This window comes from Pinus tabuliformis, chromosome 4_2 (assembly GCF_031772625.1).
Source record: "Pinus tabuliformis cultivar Carrire ecotype Pingquan chromosome 4_2, CPIR1, whole genome shotgun sequence".
NCBI lineage: Eukaryota > Viridiplantae > Streptophyta > Pinopsida > Pinales > Pinaceae > Pinus > Pinus tabuliformis.
This window is the reverse complement of record NC_142304.1, coordinates 789,379,378-789,395,072: the sequence shown is the minus strand read 5'-3', so window position 1 is coordinate 789,395,072 and position 15,695 is coordinate 789,379,378.

The window sequence follows — 15,695 nt, the reverse complement described above, 5'->3', positions numbered from 1 at the left end:
GTGACCTTGCGGGGGTTTTGTAGTTCGATCGACTCTGGTTTATTTATTGGTCGTTTAAAAAACATATTGTAATGCTCAGCTTTTGACAGATATATATAGATAGATTTATGCTGTGAATTTGATTGTTTAAATTTTGGAAATGAAAATGGGAATGTGTTTGTTTTCTATACCTGAAACTTGTCTCTCTGGACAATGGTTTGTTCAGTTTCTTTTTATTTTCATTCTGATTGTATTGTATCTTGTCCGATAGCTCTCCTTGCTTTGGTGGTTGCGGTTCATGTGTGCGTATCTGCTGTGCTTACGAAAAAGAAAATAATTTAACAGTATTCAGTAGGAATAATTCTAGGGTTGTAAAATAAATGGATTCAGATGCCCGTCTTCAGAAAATATTTCTCTGCTTTCTCTTCGTTTAATTCTATGATGGAAAAAGGATTGCAATAGTTGTTTTCTGTTTTCATTTTGTAGGGAACACTAGACAATTAGAAAAACTTCCAGTAGTTACATAATGTGGTTACATAAAAAATAGTTTCTAAATAACTGCCTTTTCATGCTTTGTAAATTAATGCAAATTTTAAATAAAACTAAAAAAGTAAAAAGAAATTTGTAAGAAAAAAATTTAACATTGGCTGAGGCATCCATTCCTAGAAGATGAAAACTAATGCAACTCAAACTGTTTGAAAGAGAAAAAATCCTAGCCATGTCCTCCCTGAGCTAGATGCTCCTGCATCAGGCTCCCGAGGTAGGAGAAAAATCATGGCTCCGGTCCATGAGCTCCTAAATAGAATACACTGCACGTTGTATCTGTCCTGCATCAAGCCACGAACTATCCTCAATAGGGTTGTTCTTCCACTTGACAAGGTATTGTAGGTACTCCTCCTTCTGAGTCTACCTGGACACTTGTGTGTCGAGGATTCCTTCAATTTCAAGTGGCTGGGTTGTAGGCATTTGTCTCATCCACGAATTGCTCTTTTCCTGGGTGTGCCACTTTTGTTGTGCCGAAATGTCGTCTTCCAAACTGGAAATGTATGGGAATAAATCTACCACATTAAAAATGGGTGATATTCCTATACCTATAGGAAATTGCAATTCATAAGCATTTGCAGAAAACTTACACAGAATTTTACAAGGTCAAATTTTTTTGAATTTCATCTTATTGTATTCACACATAGAAAATATTTCCTTGCACAAATGCATTAGAACCTGATCCCCTACATTAAATTATACCTCACGTTGTTTCAGATTTGCTTTCTATTTGTACCTCTAACTATTGTCCTGTAATTTCATCTTCACCTGCTCATGTAGGTCGTTAATTTCTCTTGCAAAGTGTTCCCAGTCAACACTTACTTTCTCCAACTCCTTGTCATAGGATGTATACTTTTTCCTGCTTTCATTTAACGTTTCACTGAAATAGGCTACCGGTTTGTCTTCTTGGCTGAGTATAGCTCCAATGTTTGTACCATTAACATCACAACGAACTTGAAAATGTTTGTTGAGGTCAGGTAGCCTCAAAATTGGCCTCTCAGTGATCTTCTTCTTCAATATCTATAAGCTCTTCTTTGCAGCTTCAGTTCACTAAAAAGGTTGACTTGCCTTCTTGATTGTATCCAACATAGGTGCGCAAATTCCACTAAAAGCCTTTATAAACTTGCGATAGAAACTTGGAAACCCATGAAAACTTCGAACTTCAAACAGACTCTTAGGGGATGGCCAGCTAAGTATAGTTGCAACCTTTTCTGGGTCCATTTTCAGCTCATTTTCTGCAATAAAAAAACCCAAATAGACTAACTCTTTCTAAAAAAAAGTACATTTTTTTTAGATTTATCAGCAACCTGTTTTGCCACAATTTCTCTAGAACATATCGGACATGTCGAAAATGTTCCTCCTTTGTCTTGCTGAAAATCAATATATCGTCAAGATACAGAATCACAAATTTCCCAATGAACTCCTTCAACATCTCGTTCATCAGACACATAAAAGTACTAGGGGTGTTACTCAACCCAAATGGCATCGGGCCATTCATACAACCCTTCATTAGTTTTGAAAGTTGTTTTCAATTCATCCCCTTCTCAAATTCTAATTTGGTGGTATCCACTCTTCAGATCCATTTTTGAGAAATATGTTGTCCTGCTCAAACAATCCATCATATCATCCATTTGTGTCAATGGAAACTTATATTTGATCATAATTTTATATATTTCTCATGAATCTGTACATACTTGCCACTCACCTCCTTTCTTGGGAGAAAGAACTGTTGGAACTGCACACGAGCTTAAGATTTCTCGAATTAGTCCCTTATCCAGCAACTCCTGTACTTGTTTCCTAATCTCCTCATTGTCTTTGGGGCTCATTTGGCATTTAGCTTTATTTGGTAAACTAGCTCTAGGGATGAAATGTATGTGATGACTAATACTCCACTTTGGTGGAAATTTATCTCGTAGATCATCCGCCACATTGTCGCTGAATTCCTGCAACATTTCTTGGATTTCTTCAGGTAAATCAGAAATTTCAGTGTACAACAACACTATTCTTGGTCTCCTTACAACAACATACTTCACCTCGTCATCTTCAATATGTTTTAGAATTTGTTTTCCACCCACCAGTAATACTTTTGTTACACTAGTCTCTATTGTCTCTTCCTCCTTGATGGTTACTAGTGTATGCTTAATCCCATCCTTAACAAACTTGTAACAGTTTATTTTCCCATCATGAATGACTTTTTGGTCATACTGCCATGGTCTACCTAGCAGAATATGAGACATGTCCATGGGCATGACATCACAAATAACTTTGTCCCTATACTTTCCAATATGGAATTCCACCTCACACTGCTCATCGACTAGCAGTTTGTGACCCTTCTGTAACCACAACACCTTGTAGGGAGTTGGGTGCTTCAGTCGTTTTAAACCAAATTTCTCCACCATCTCTGTCGCAACTAGATTATCAGTGCTTCCACTATCTATAATCAGTTTGTAGCATTTTCCATGTGACTTGCACACAGTCCAAAATAATTTCTTTCTCTGGGTTTGTTCAGTTGTTTCTTTTGTCAGTTTTAGTAGTACCTTGTTCAAGACTAAGGCCTCTCCTGTCTCTGGTACATTCTCTACGTCTTGAGGTGGTGCCTCTCCTTCTTCTGTATGAGCAACATGTTCTCCTATTTGACCAGCATGTTATCCTTCAGGACATTTAAAGGATTTGTTACCCCACTTGTGGCACTTGTAGCACAGGTAGGCAGCTCTTCTACCTCTGCCATTTCCCCTTCCTCTCTGGTATGGCCTTCCTCCCCTAGTGCTACCTTCCTTTTCTGTTGTCCCTAAGGTCTCTAAACTACTTTCCTCTTCACTATTGTTGGCAGTTCTTCCTTTACCAAAGGTTTGTCCTTTCCCTCTGCTACTTCCTTGTCCCCTTCTAGCATTCTACTTCATTGTGATCTTTTCTTATACCTTTAAGGCACCCTGGTATGCTTCCTCTATGGTTTTTGGAGAAAGAATACTTATCTCATCCAATATCTCCAGCCTTAAGCATTTCAGAAACCTTGTTGTCTTTTGTAGGGTGTCTTCAGTATAACCAACTCTCAAATTCACCTGATAGGATTCTTCAGTATATTCTTTCACCATCATTCCTGTCTGCTTCAAATTTTGTACCTGTTGATGCAAAGCAATATGGTAATATTTGGGCAAAAACCTGCCCTTCATCTTAGTGACAATTTTGGTCTACTTTTTAATTGCTAACTTATTCATTCTTCTCCTCTCTACTTGGACATTGTCCCACCATAAGGCCATGTGTCCTTTCATCTCGGTAGTAGTAAATTTAACTCTCCTATCTTCGCTGACCTCCCCACATTCAAAATATATGTCTAGCTCACTAATCTAGTCCAACAACACTTTTGTGGACAAGATGCCATCATAATTCATAATTTCAAGCTTTGGCTTACTGCTAGCCAACAAGACTGAGCTTAACAATTTGATCTCAGTTCCTTCTTCATTTGATCCTTCTGTTGTAACTACAGCTTCTTCTTCACAGTCGTCCCCTACTTTTGTATCCTTTCTTCCTGCATCTACTACTGCCAAACAGGCATTCAGGATCCTAATCTCTTCCCCTAATCCCTCATCTACTACTCCTCGAATAGCTCTTCCACGACCTCTTCTTCTAGCTTCCATTTTATAAGAAAATCGGTTAACTAAACTTGCTCTGATACCAAAATTTGATGGGTCCAACCCATACAAATTTCGGATGAATGATAAATATGGTGACTAGATTTTTTAATTAAACGGTGGTTGGTTGACTTTAATGCGGTGGTACTGTTAGTTTATGAAGATGAGGAAATGTGTGTAGGTTTGGGTCTTTTTTCCTTCCCGCTCCTTCCATGCCCCGAAACCCTGACTGTTCATTTCATTTGCATTGTTCATTTTGATGTGCCATGATGGACAACCTCCCTTGCAATCAGACAGTTCGGAATGATATCGGATGGGCCTTTTCTACCGAACTTTATGTCCCGATGAAAAGTGGTTTTGTTGAAAGTACATTTGATGCGTGGCTGAATTTTATTGCATCGAGCTCGATTGAAGGAATACCGCTGGGTAAGCAAAAGTGGTCCGATGGAGGTAGCTGGTTTTCCTCAATTGTTTTGGTAAAGATAAGTGTGTGCAGATGAAATTACATTTTCAACACTCCCCTTTAATTTCAATTGTTGGGCATTAAGTTATACACAAACATTTCCTCAAAAATTCAAAGCTTTTCTACTCCAATGGCTTTGTCAGAATGTCTGCTCTCTATTCCTGAGTCCTACAATGTTATAAAACAATTTCTCCATTGCTTACTGTTGGATCGTTAATATACCATTATTATTATCACTTTTGAATGCTTATTCCACCCATTTCTACCATTCTTCATCACGTCATTTATCATTATTTATCATATAATTCCATTTTACAATGATTTATGCTCTTATGTAAAAATATCATTTATTCTCCTTTATTTCTAATAAATTGATGATTATCCATGATTTTATCAATGAAAATTTAATAAATCGGTTATAACATTATTCACCATTTTTAGCCTCCAAGATAATTTCCAGATTGAAGATTTGACCATTAAAAGTGTCAACTCAGAAATGCACTGGAATAAGAAGTGACAGTTTTATGGTTGCGATTATGAGCAAATGAAGATGAATCTAGAAAATCTAGAACATGGGTTTTGTCCAGAAAGGACCAAATTAACTTTTTAAAACAACGGTTTGCACAGATTCAGCCTGTATTGAGAGAAGTGTAGGGTTCTTTGAGCACTATTTTATTAGATTTGCTGTGTGGCCGTTTTCCAAATCTCAGCTGCAAAGCCAAATTCGCCTTGCTCTTGTTGAAAGATGGAAATGTATCTTCTTGTTGATCAATTGGTTGGAAACAATCTAATTTTGTAATAAAAATCATGTTGTAATTATCTCTGTTGTAACTTCTCTCTGATCTCTCTCTATTTAAATGAAAACAGAGATCAGAGAGGGGGAGGGATTCAAATGATGGAATTGAGAATGTATTAGAGATCCAGAATTGAGGATGGCAGAGAGAATGGATAATGGCTGAGAGATTTCTTGTTGTAATCCACTGTAACTCTGCTTTGATATTTTATTATAAATCTGGTTCCCATTCCATCTTTGATCCTGAAGTAACCCAATAGCATCCACTGGGGCTAAGGGCCTAGCCTCTGGTGGAGTATGTTGCTTCTCTATTATATCTTTTTGATTCATGTGTGGTTTGATTTCTTTCATATAATTTGTTTAGTAATCTGACGCCCTTTACTGTTTTTCATATAACCGCTGTTATGTATACTTGATTGGATACTATCATTATCTGCAACAGGAATGCTATGTTGTCATTTTAACTTTGTATCGCATTGTTGTTCCTTTTGATAGTGGATATAAAATTGTTGTTCCTTACAGATTTTCATTCGATTACAAACTAACCACGTTGTATGTTCCTAGATCAGTACAACTGTATGATGTATTCTTAAATTGTGACTGTTGTTTACTCGGGATTGTTGTTCCGTTACAATTGATGTTACTTTATAGCTCTGATTCATGCATATTGTATCGAAGCTCAGATTATTGTTCCTTTCAATGATAAGTGTGTTGCATGCTTGATTTGGGTTGTTGTACATTCAGATTTAATCTGCTGTTCCATTTCCGTGTGCTGTCCGATTTATTCTTAGAGTAAAGATTGCTATTAATTTGGCTTTGTTGTTGTTCATTTCCATTAATTAGAGTTTGTTGTTCAGATTCCTTTAATTACAGTTTGCTACCCATTTACTTTGTTGTTCATTTCCGTTGATTAATTACAATAGTTTGCTTTTAAAGAGTTTTCCTAGTTTACTTTCAATAGCAGCTTTAGTTCAATTTTGATTTCCTATTAATTGATTTAAAGTAGTATTGTCAACTGTAGATAACATTGGTTATTGCTTCCTCGTTCCTAGATTGATTGTCTTTTTCCGGTTTGATTTCAATTGCATCAATATCCAGAGGAATGAGTTATTGCTACTGTATCCTCGATTCATAGTTGTTTGAGTGAATGATTTAGTTTAGAACATTTTAGTTTCTTGTTGTTCCAATTAGATTTTGTTTCCATCCTTCATTTACTTTTTCATTTGAAGCACTATAATACAAAACATTACTCTTGAGTAAATAGCCACCTCGGACTGAGTACACTCTTGGAATAAAAGGTCTTCCCTGGGTTGATAATTAATGTGAAGGTAATTAAGAGTTAAAAAGACACATTTTTATCGCTCCACATTTTGGCACCGTTGCCAGGGAGAGTGTAGCCATTTCTAAAGAGTAGTGTGAATCTGGTGAGTGCCTGCTAGGAGAAAATTTGATATTAAAAACGGAAGGTAAGAACCTACGTACGGAGCATGTAACAGCCCTGCTCCAGTGCCCGCGACCGCTTTCTTGCAGATTTGTTAATTTTTTTGGTAGAAATAGATGTTTGAATTTTTGAATGACTAGGAAAAAATAGAAATTTTCAAAAACGAATCACATGATTTCACTCAAGTGGTGATGTAAGCACCACCCATTACATTAACTAATTGACAGGAACATTGGAAGAAGGAGCCTCGAAGGAACACATGAAGAACATTATCTATTATGGTAAGAAACTGCTCAACATTTCTACTTTTGAATTTCCTACTCAGCTAATTTCACACCCTCACCATAATAAACCAGCGAAACATGCTTATAGTGTTGAACTACCGAATTTACCGACCCTTCCCACCCATTCTATCTCACATGTGCCATTATAGAAAACTTAAAATGAGATTCAGAATGTTTCAAATTCAAAAATTGTAGAAGCTATGGAAGAAGATGAGGTTTCTTTTAGCTTGCACCAACAAACCATTTTAAAAGCTCAAGAACTTCATGGTATGATGGGAAATCAACAAAGTAATTGATATATTGAAGATTGGTTTCACTCCATCACATGTTTGCATCATCACTCCATACTTCAACAATTTTTGATACCATCTTTTCAAGGGAACTTGGCTTCTCATACCCTAATTTTTATCAACATGCATTTTTCAAATTTGGGTATGTGCATACGTAAAGCCTTATTTCTAAAATCTTTCCACTGGAAATACTCTTATACATAAAAATATTCGATTCTCAAATAAGAGTATGATAGTGGAGAAGATAAAATAAATAAACAAATAAAACAAACACATCTTTTTTATTTTTATTTTTGTAAAGCTAGTTGTTTTTTGTTGCAACATGCTATGGAAATCAACATCCGTGATAATTTTTTTAATTCATTTGTATATGTAGATGACTTATAATGGAAATAATAGTTCTACAAACACTCATATTCACTTTTATCACCAATTTGAAAAAATTCTTGAATATCACATTTTTTTTGGCTTGCGGGCTTGATGAAATTTCTAGAAAACAGTCGGGACAGTCATGTTTTGAGGGACCAAAAGCGAATATTTTTATAACCTATTTCTACCATAATTATCCCTTCATGTCTACTTTCTAACCCAATTTGAATCACTCAATTTGGATTTGAAACGAAAAAGTTAGAAACAAAACATTGACAGGGTGTCTAGCGGGCAGCTTAAGAACAGAGTTGGGACAGTCAAATTTTGGAGGCCTAAATGAATGAATTTTGAAAACATGTTTCTAGGGTAGATTCCCCTATGAATATAGTTTAAAATTCAATTTGAATCACTCATTTTCGATATCATATGGGGAATTTATGATCAAAATACTGACTATTTATCGTAAATCAACACCCTTAAAACTATGTCTTTCCCGCTGTTCCTTATAGTATTTTACCTATCAATTCCTCTTGTGTTAAAAACCTATTTCTATTGGAGATAAATAAATAAATCTAATTTCATTTCCAATTTGAATCATTTGAATCTGACATTAAACGAAAAATTTATGCTTGAAGTATCAACTATTAGTCTAAGCTGGTTAATTGAAAATGACTCTGTTATGCAGGTTGTTCTAACTAAACTTGAAATATCATATCATTGAATTTTTAGAACATGATGCTATTGGAGATAAATATTTGAATTAACTCTCATTTGGCTTTGGAATCACTCAATTTTGACGAAAAATAAAGAAGTTGTGATAAAAACACTGCAGGTTAGCATGATTGGCCACTGCTCTCCCGTAAGTGACAAATAAATTTTGCTTTGTTATTTTCTCCATGGATTTGTTCTACAGAGTAACTACTTGTTAATTTTTGCATAATTCTTGGATTAGGGGAGCCGTGCACCTCTCTTTCTCCATGATTTAATATTTTATTGCAGGTAGATACTCGTTTTTTGCAGGTCCTAGGAGAAAAAGAAGGTCAATTTATGGACAAGTGATTCTTGAAAGAAATTTTAATGAAACAAGGGAATTTCATCCAACTTATTACCCAATTGATTCATAATAGAAGAAATGAAGAATTGATTTCAATTTTAAGATTCATGTCTTATCACGGCTGCCAAAACATTTTTCAAAGAGATCATTTTTTACATAATATCATAGCTGTTGTAATTTAATTTATTTATTTACATACTGTTTTTTAAATAAAATGTCATTTCTTTTCTAATTTCTCTTATATTTTTTGTTTCAGGTGTTGCTTAATTCAAAGTGTAACTCATCCTCAGCATCAATACAATGAACAACGAATTCATTCTTTGCTTGTGCATTTTTGCTATTCCTTTTCTTAAAGAGACAAAGTTTGTGTGCACTTTTGTTTCTACTGTTCCTTTTCCAAAAGGACAACATTTTCGTTTTGTAGTTCCTTTTCCAAAGGAACATCACCTTTTGGGTCAACAGTTCATTTTGTTGTTCCTTTTTTACGGTTCATTTTGTTGTTCCTTTTCCTCGGTTCACTTTTCCGTTCCTTTTCCACGGTTCATTTTGCTGTTCTTTTTTCACATTTTGTTGTTCCTTTCCAAATGGAACATCACTTCTGCACTTTCACTTTTTCTTGTTCCTTTTCTAATGGAACAACACTTTTGCACTTTTACGTTTTGTTGTTCCTTTCCAAATGGAACAACACTTCTGCACTTTCACATTTTGTTGTTCATTTTCGAATGGAACAACATTTTTTCACTTTTACGTTTTTTTGTTCCTTTCCAAATGGAACAACATTTCTGCACTTTCACTTTTTGATGTTCCTTTTCGAATGGAACAACACTTTTTCACTTTTACGTTTTGCTGTTCCTTTCCAAATGGAACATCACTTCTGCACTTTCACTTTTTGCTGTTCCTTTTCGAATGAACAACGTTTTTGCACTTTTAAGTTTTGTTGTTCCTTTCCAAATGGAACAACACTTCTGCACTTTCACGATTTGATGTTCCTTTCCGAATGGAACAACACTTTTTCACTTTTCATTTTTGCTGTTCCTTTTTCAAAGGAACGGCACTTGCGTTTTTGCTGTTCTTTTTCCAAAGGAATAGAACTTTTCATTTTTTCTGTTCCTTTTCCAAAAGAACGTCACTTTTAATTTTTGTTGTTCCTTTTCCAAAGGACCGAAACTTGCGTTTTTATTGTTCCTTTTCATAAGGAACGACACTTGTGTTTTTGCAGTTCCTTTTCTAAAAAAACGACACTTTTCATTTTTTTGTTCCTTTTCCAAAGGAACGACACTTGCATTTTTGCTATTCATTTTCCAAAGGAACGACACTTTTTATTTTTGCTATTCATTTTCTAAAGGAACGACACTTTTAGTTTTGCTGTTCATTTTTCCAAAGAATCGACATTTGCATTTTTACAATTTTTTTATGTGTATTTTTGCTTTTTTTTGTGCATTTATTTTGTTGTTCCCTATAAGGAACACCACTTTTTGAGTGTTTTTTTTTGTTCATTCAAAAGAGCAACACTTTGGGATTATTTTCGAAAGCAACGCTTCCTTCCTCCTCTGAGGTTATTCCTAGTTCATCTCAACCACATTTTATTGATTCCCTTTTATGGCATGAAGTACACTACTTTTATGAGGACAAGAATTATGGATTCTTTTGAAGCAAGTTAATATCATTCACGTTATGATCTTTAACAAGACAACTCCTTGATTATAGATTCTTTTCAAAAGGGACAATTGTTTATATATTACTTTGCTGCATTGTTTTCTGTTGTACATGATACTGATTGATCATCTTAATACCATGCTAGTTCCATCCTCTCTGGTTATAATCTTCTCTATCTGTAATAAATGAGATTATGGGTATATTTTTTTTCTATTGACATGTTCAACTTCTTCCACCATCCCTGTTCATGAGGAGTACTGAGCCTCCCTATTTTTATCATAAAAATGTGTAATAACAACAAAATTTTATTTGTAGATGGAGGATAGGGGGTCTCATTACGAGCCATCCTACCATGTTCATAAGGTTGTAACAAAGTGACATTCCCATTATGGCCACCACACCAGGGTTATGATCCACTGGATAGCCAAATCATCCCTTGGAACAGGAGGTCTCATCACGAGCTGGCCTGATCACTTTTGCTACATCCCAGTGAATGGCAGTGTGGTTATCTGGTTAGCATGTCAGCACACTGATCTCTTCTGTAGAACAGCACTAAAACTCTCTAGTTATAAATTGAGGATTCTGGCTCATATGGGTTAAAAAGCAACCCTGTCGAGGCTATGGATTCCTGCTAGCAGCAGAGGCTCTGCTTATGATATTGAAGTTATATCTTATCGTCAATTATTACTATAATACCCTTTTCTTTTCTTTTTCTTCTTTTTATCAGAGAAGTTATTTCCTTAATTTTCCCTATTTTGAACATTTATGCATGATAAATTGTTTTCAGATCAATCGCGTCATTTTCAATTAGAATGCTATTAGTCAAGCATCTTTTTGGCATATTATTGTCCTTTTTCTCTTTTTCATAACTTATCATCAATCCAAATTGTCCTATATTTTATTCATAACTATCTTTATACACTCTGCTCTCATTATAACCATAACTCTCGCTGTCCTATCATTGATATGTGTACTCTGCTTCATTTACTGCTATATTGTTCATTCCCTTGCCTTGCCATCAACATAACCCCTCTCATATGCTTTAAGGTCATGTAATTCCTTTTCCAATTGGAGGGGGGAATATCTGCATTATGGAATTGCATGCGCTATGATTACTACACTCTGCCATAACTTGTTGATTTGACAAAAGTTTTTCTGACTGAAAGTTTTGCATGCATCTTATCTATTTCTATTCAAAACTAACACTACAGATTTAAAAACATTATATGCAAAATAGAACTTTGTTTATAGGAGAACAACAAGTATGGGCATAACTTTATTCACAGCATGATCACACTATTGCAACTAACAGGAGAGGCTTGAGAAACTCACAAACATGAACAATTCTTCCGACATGATGTGCTTGCGTGGATTCTACCTTTTGCATCACTTTCAGCCCCAACTCTTTCTGCGTCACCTTCAACAAATGCCAGTAGGTGGCAGTACAACTTGAGGTAAAATAACATAATTTTCTGATTTATTACAAATTTGGGAGAATTTAATGAACTCCATTTTGAGCATCATTTATCATCCTTCATTTCACATTTTTACCACTTCACATTTTTCAGCGGCATATCCTCTTTCAATTTGGGGGGGTGTCACTTTCATTCACTTCTTTCTTATAACCATGTCATTCATATTCTTTATCATCCATTGATATTCTTATCACTTCTCAACACCTCCCTTATTCCATGTTGTTTTACACCAAGCATAGAATTCAACAATTGGTAGCAACCACCTCTATTTGTTTTCTAGCATTGCATGAGGACATGCCAATTTTTCAGGGGGGGAGGAATTGCTACGCATGATGGATGTTTTCTATTTTTTTCGCATTTAAGTCATACAATTTCATTTTGACAAAGTTAAAAAATTGATTTCCATAATATTTATAAAACTATGAACTCAATTCTTATGATTTTTTGAAAACACAGACGTATCATTAATACAAACCCAGATAATTTCAAGATAAATTGATTCATAAAATTTTGGAAATCATGCACTCTCACCTACAACCATTTTGTTTATATCTCATGATCCGTGCATCAAAAAAATCTGATTTTTGGATCATAGAAGCATTCATATATTACAAATCTACTTGCAACATTTCAACAAAATCTACTTTATAGTTTTTGGGAAAATGGTTAATGAAGGTTGATGTCACTTATATCATATTTTGTTGCAACTTCATATGCACATAACTTGAATGTCAATGTAAAAAAATTTATGCCTTCATCAAGAGTGCTAAAAGTGAATATTCATTAATTAAGGAAGAATTCATTTGTTCTATCCATTTTATGAGCTGGGATGGACAAATTTTTTATTGCTTGGTTAACACATGGGTTTTGCCTTTGGGTTGCATGAAGACATGCAATATATTCAGTTTTTGTTGCATGAGGACATGCAACATATTGAGTGTGGGGATATGTTGGGTCGTTAATATACCATTATTATTGTCACTTTTGAATGCTTATTCCACCCATTTCTACCATTCTTCATCACGTCATTTATCATAATTTATCATATAATTCCATTTTACAATGATTTATGCTCTTATGTAAAAATATTATTTATTCTCCTTTATTTCTAATAAATTGATAATTATGCATGATTTTATCAATGAAAGTTTAATAAATTGGTTATAACATTATTCACCATTTTTAGCCTCCAAGATAATTTCCAGATTGAAGATTTGATCATTAACAGTGCCAACTTAGAAATGCGCTGGAATAAGAAGTGACAGTTTTACGGTTGAGATTTTGAGCAAATGAAGGTGAATCTGGAAAATATAGATCATGGGTTTTGTCCAGAACGGACCAAATTAACTTTAGCAAAGAACGGTATGCACAAATTCAGCTTGTACTGGGAGAAACGCAGGGTTCTTTGAGCACTATTTTCTTAGATTCGCTGCGTGGCCGTTTTCGAAATCTCAGCTGCAAAGCCAAATTCGCCTTGCTCTTGTTGAAAGATGGAAATGTATCTTCTTGTTGATCAATTGGTTGGAAATAATCTAATTTTGTAATAGGAATCATGTTGTAATTATCTATGTTGTAACTTCTCTCTGATCTCTCCCTATTTAAATGAAAACAAAGATCAGAGAGGGGGAAGGATTTGAATGATGGAATTGAGGATGTATTAGAGATCCAGAATTGAGGTTGGGAGAGAGAATGGATAATGGCTGAGAGATTGAGAGATTTATTGTTGTCATCCACTATAACTATGCTTTGATATTTTAATATAAATCTGGTTTCCATTCCATCTTTTATCGTGAAGTAACCCAACAGCATCCGCTGGCGGCTAAGGGCCTAACCTCTAGTGGAGTACGCTACTGCTATATTATATCTTTATGATTCATGTGTGGTTTGATTTTTTTCATGTAATCTATTTAATAATCTAATGCTCTTTACTGTTTTGCATATCAACACTGTTATGTCTACCTGATTGGATACTATCGTTATCTGCAACAGGAATGCTATGTTACATTTTAACTTTGTATCACATTGTTGTTCCTTTTGATAGTTGATATAAAATTGTTGTTTCTTACAGATTGTCATTCGATTACAGATTAACCGCACTGTATGTTCCTAAATCGGTACAACTGTATGATGTATTCTTAAATTGTGACTGTTGTTTATTCGGGATTGATGTTCCATTACAATTGTTGTTACTTTATAGGTGTGATTCATGCATATTGTATCAAAGCTCAGATTACTATTCCTTTTAATGATAAGTGTGTTGCATGCTTGATTTGGGTTGTTGTACAATCAGATTTAATCTGTTGTTCCATTTCCGTGTGCTGTCCGATTTATTCTTAGAGTAAATATTGCTATTAATTTGGCTTTGTTGTTGTTCATTTCCATTAATTAGAGTTTGTTGTTCAGATTCCTTTAATTACAGTTTGCTACCCATTTACTTTGTTGTTCATTTCTGTTGATTAATTACAATAGTTTGCTTTTAAAGAGTTTTCCTAGTTTACTTTCAATAGCAACTTTAGTTCAATTTCGATATCATTTTAATTGCTTTAAAGGAGGATTTTCAACTATAGAGAACATTGGTTATTGCTTCCTTGTTCCAAGATTGATTGTCTTATTCCGGTTTGATTTCAATTGCATCAATATCCAAAGGAATGATTTATTGCTACTGTATCCTCGATTGATGGTTGTTTGAGTGAATGATTTAGTTTAGAACATTTCAGTTTCTTGTTGTTCCAATTAGATTTTGTTTGCAGCTTTCATTTACTTTTTCATTTTAAGCACTATACTGCAAAACATTAACCTTGAGTAAATAGCTGCCTAAGACTGAGTACACTCTTGGAATAAAAAGTCGTCCCTGGGTTGATAATTAATGTGAAGGTAATTAGGAGTTAAAAAGACACATTTTTATCACTCGACACTTACTAATTCTCTGATGTAGTGAAAGCTTGTGTCGATGTGTTTTATTCTCTTACGAAACACCGAATTCTTGGATAATGCAATAGTTGAGCTATTGTAAAAAAAAATCACTGTTGCTTTTGCCTGCTCTTGGCCTAAGCTCCTTAACATTCTTCTCATCCAAACTGCTTGACATTTTGCTACTGTAGCTGCCACATATTCTGCCTCTACTGTAGACAACGCCACAATAGGATGCCTGTTAGAAGCCCATGAAATGGCTCCTAAACCCATGTGAAAAACATAACCGGAAGTGCTTTTCCGATCATCTATAATTCCAGCCCAATCACTATTAGTGTATCCAATTAAATCTGAACATTTTGAGACAGTATATAAAATGAAAAACCTTTTAGTACCTTTAACATACCTCAGAATTCTTTTTGCTACCTGCCAATGTGCTTCCTTTGACCTCTCCATGAATCTGGAAATTAAACTAAAAACGAACAATATATCTAGCCTAGTTGTAGTCAAATACATAGGGCTGCCAACTATGCTCTTGTACAAAATAGGATCAAAATCCTTGTTTTGTCCTCTTTGCTGAGTTTTAATCCCATCACTGTGGGGGTGATTGTTGCCTTGCACTCTTGCATATTAAATCTACCCAACACTTCATTTACATATCTTTCTTGTGAGATAAAAATTTCATTTTCATTTTGATCTACTTCTATTCCTAAGAAGTATCTCAGCAAATCCATGTGAGTCATTTCAAATTATTCTTTCATGATCAATTTGAAATTTTCAATGAGATAATTTTCATTGCCTGTGAAAAT